This window comes from Pinus tabuliformis, chromosome X, assembly GCF_031772625.1.
Source record: "Pinus tabuliformis cultivar Carrire ecotype Pingquan chromosome X, CPIR1, whole genome shotgun sequence".
Classification (NCBI taxonomy): Eukaryota; Viridiplantae; Streptophyta; class Pinopsida; order Pinales; family Pinaceae; genus Pinus; species Pinus tabuliformis.
Window position 1 is genome coordinate 1,446,271,917 of NC_142308.1, and position 4,044 is coordinate 1,446,275,960.

The 4,044-nt window shown below is 31.0% G+C and overlaps 1 long non-coding RNA gene across 1 annotated transcript; it reads right to left on the bottom strand.

Annotated features, from left to right (window-relative positions):
- Positions 1-1,740: 1,740 nt before the first annotated feature.
- On the bottom strand, positions 1,741-2,759 carry LOC149145462 (uncharacterized). The gene is made up of 3 exons (XR_016265298.1): positions 2,269-2,759; positions 2,045-2,142; positions 1,741-1,919 (listed from the first exon to the last, which is right to left on the bottom strand). It is a non-coding gene; the product is annotated as an uncharacterized LOC149145462 (long non-coding RNA).
- Positions 2,760-4,044: the final 1,285 nt, after the last annotated feature.

Sequence of the window (4,044 nt, forward strand, 5' to 3'; positions counted from 1 at the left end):
CATAGTTACAACGTTCTAATTTGAATTCGGTGTGATATGAAAAATATTGAGTGAAAAATTCACCAAACATTTAGTAAAATTATTTGCCAAAATAATAACATTAATGCCAGATCCAAGAAACATCCTCGTAAGTCCATGGATGCAAATGTAAATGAAAGCATATCTTATAAGGTATTTTTGTTTATTTTAATTTCTTTATCTATCAATAATCCTAAAGTGAAGTTCATGAATGTCGATGTAAATGGCCACTTTTCTTCTAGTTGTTCTAAACCAGGATCTTTGTATTGTTTTTCTTTATTTAATGATTTTATTTATTTTATGACAACAGTAGACATGTTATTCATGTCCCATTAAAATATAATTATCCACATATTTTAAGGGTTTCTGTAAATTCCTTGGAGTCTTTTCACTAGGCTCTGCAACAATGTTACTTAGATTGATTGCAGGTTTGATAAATTGCTAATTGGCATTATATTTAAATTTCACAGTCTTAAGTAAATTTGCTTATGTGTTCATTTCCTATGCAAATACCATATTTATGCATATTTTTGGGATATCGTGACTCGAATTTATCACAAGATTTATTTATTTGTAATACTACTCGAGAGTTATCACAAGGTTTATGAACTTGAGAGTCCAATTTTTATTCCTTCTTGTTTGTCTTCCCCATTAGAAATTCTGTTGTGATATATGTATATGTATTTTGTGTTCTTGTTATCTATTAGAGTAGGCATTTAATTTGCAAGTTTTATCTATTATGAGAGGAATGTTTGTGTCTCACAAAAATTTAAGAGTTCATATATATATATTTTAAGTTAAACTCCAAATTTAATCTTTAAAAATTTATAGAAAATTGAAAATATTTAATATTTTAAGAGAAATGTACCCTTTAGTGGATAAACAGATCCATAGGAATTAAGACTAAAAATAGCTCACCCGAGGATGACACAGGAGGCTAAAAAGAGGCTGAGAAATGCCACCAAAGTTGCTAAACTTCCACCCTGAAAATTTCACAACACGTCTCTGTAGGCACTGTTGAATACGTAGCCCATCTAACCGACCACGACAGATGCAACACCAGCTTAGCTACAAGAAAACCCCATCCGGCCTTGAATATCAAGAATTTATACAATTGTTAGCAGTCTAATAGGGTAAAAAACTTAATACCAGATTTAATCAGATTAATAAAGATTCAGGTTAAAATAATAGTAGGAGTGAAGGTAAAAACTTAATACCAGGTTCAGTAGGCTCGAGTATAAATCACAGTCCTTTAACCATCAAGTGAATCTTGGAGGAACCTCGATGGACCCTGATTCTCAAAATGAATTAACTCGTGGGGAAAGCTTTATAGAACATGATTCAGGAAATAAAGTTCCCTGAGGACTTACAAGCGGGACAAGAAACAGAGAACTCGCCAGATTAAAGAAAACAAAAAAAGAATGTTCAGATACCTAATGTGTAAATCGCTAAAAGATTTCTAACCCATCAATGAAAATTAGGCTTACTGGCACCATATGAAACTGGATTCTGGATGGTATTCGGGTAGTAGTTGCTAGTAGAAGCAGATAGGCAAGATGCAAAGACTGGTTCACAAACCCCATCCCGCCCTGAATATCAAGAATTTATACAACCGTTAGCATTCTAATAGGGTAAAAAACTTAATACCAAATTTAATTAAATTAATAAAGATTCAGGTTAAAATAATACTAGGAGCGAAGGTAAAAGCTTAATACTAGGTTCAATAGGCTCGAGTATAAATCGTAGTCTTTTAACCATGAAGTGAATCTTGGAGGAAGCTCGACGGAACCTGATTCTCAAAATGACTTAACTTATGGGGAAAGCTTTACAGAACATGATTTTGGAAATGAAGTTCCTTTCTCAGTGCTGGAAATCCTTGAATTGCAGAACAGCTTGAGGACCTACAGGCAGGATAAGAGACACAAAATTAGCCAGATTAAATAAAACAACAAAAGAATGTTCAGATACCTAATGTGTTTATCACTAAAAGACTGCTAACCCATCAACGAAAATTAGGCTTACTCACATGCTATGAAACAAGATTGTGGACGGTATTCAAGTAGCAGTTGGTAGTAGGAGTGGATAGGCAAGACACAGAGATCGGTTCACAAACGCCATACCGCGCTGAATATCGAGAATTTATATAGATGTTAGCAGTCTAATAGGGTAAAAAACTTAATACCAAATTTAATCGGATTAATAAAGATTTAGTTTAAAATAATACTAGGAGTGAAGGTAAAAACTCAATACCAGGTTCAATAACCTTGAGTATAAATCACAATGTTTTAACCATGAAGTGACTCCTGGAGAAAGCTCGACGGAACCTAATTCTCAAAATGACTTAACTTGTGGGGAAAGCTTTACAGAACATGATTTTGGAAATGGAGTGCCTTCCTCGGTGCTGGAAGCCCTTGAATTGTAGAACAACCCAAGGACATGCAGGCAGGACAAGAAACAAAGAATTACCTAGATTAAAGAAAAGAAAAAAATAATGTTCAGATACCTAATGTGTAAATCGCTAAAAGACTACTAACCCATCAATGAAAATTAGGCTTACTCGCACCCTGTGAAACTAGATTCTGGATGGTATTCAGGTAGCAATTGATAGTAGTAGTGGATAGGCAAGACGCAGAGACTGGTTCACTGCAACCTCGTGGGCAAGTGGCCAGAACTAGCCACCCAGGAGGCAACCCTAGCTGAGTTAGGGTTTTGCAGTTAGATGCACCTAGCGGAGCCACCAAACCGAGTTGAAAGAATTGCAAATGAGACTATGGTTATAATAGTGCAAATCAAAATTTAGTTGATTTGTGGGTTCCTAGCATCTAATGGTGGAAAAACATTTAATCATCTAACAATGAATCTGACAATCAAAATTATGACATAAAATAGTTGCGAATGTTGATTTAAAAAATATTAATTTATTAAATAACTTAAAAACAAAAACCATCCATTTAAATTATTTAATCATTGTTTACAAAATTATTACTGAAACTCTTAATTTAATTAAATAATCATCTACACACAACATAGTCTATTTCAGCTTTAAAAAAAACCAAAAACCATCAATTTAAATTATTTATTCATTACTTACAAAATTATTAATTAAGGTGTTAATTTAATTAAATAATCATGTAGACGCGGCATAGTCCCATGTAACTAATTAAGCATCATATCAATGTTCAGTCCATAATCAATTTCATGTGCGTCCTCCAATTCATATATTTCACGATGGACAAACTTAATGATGTTGCTGCACATGCCTTTTTACTTTTCCATTGTTTTATGGTTCAGGTGTGTATTTTTATAGGTATGTTTTTTAAAGTAATGTGAAAATTTATTATAATATTATTGTGAAATTAATAACAAGAATTATTATTGGATTATATCTTCAAATATAGGTTGATTTATCATTGATATTTATAAATATAGGTTGATTTATCATTGATATTTATAGAAAACCACATTATTTGTAATCACTAAATACTAGTTTGTAAGGAAGACCAACTCTTACTAACTCTTAGCCAAATAATTTTATTTTTCCAAAATAAAATTGTCAAACAATACAATTTTATTTGAAAATTATTAATTATATATATATATATATATATATATATATATATATATATATATATATATATATTATTTTTTAATTCAATTATTATTTATAAAATAAAAAATTATTTCATAAAATAAAGATAATATGAAAAAAATGAAATGTTATAAAAGAAAGAAAAAAAAATTAAAATATTATAAAAAAGTAAGACCAAGAATATTTTTTTGTTTTATTATTGTAAATATATATATATATATAAAAAGTCAATCTTCTATTAGTTTCAAATAAAGGAGTACATAGAGATGTCGTTAAAATAGGTGGCCTCACCCCAACGAGGCTTGTTGACCAAAAATTTCACCATATGGCAAAAACACAGAAGGGTCTCGAAAGGCAAAAACCAAAATCGATTAAGACATAGGCACTAGAACACAGCTAAAACAAAAAATACTTCAAAAAGCTGTTGGAAATACTGA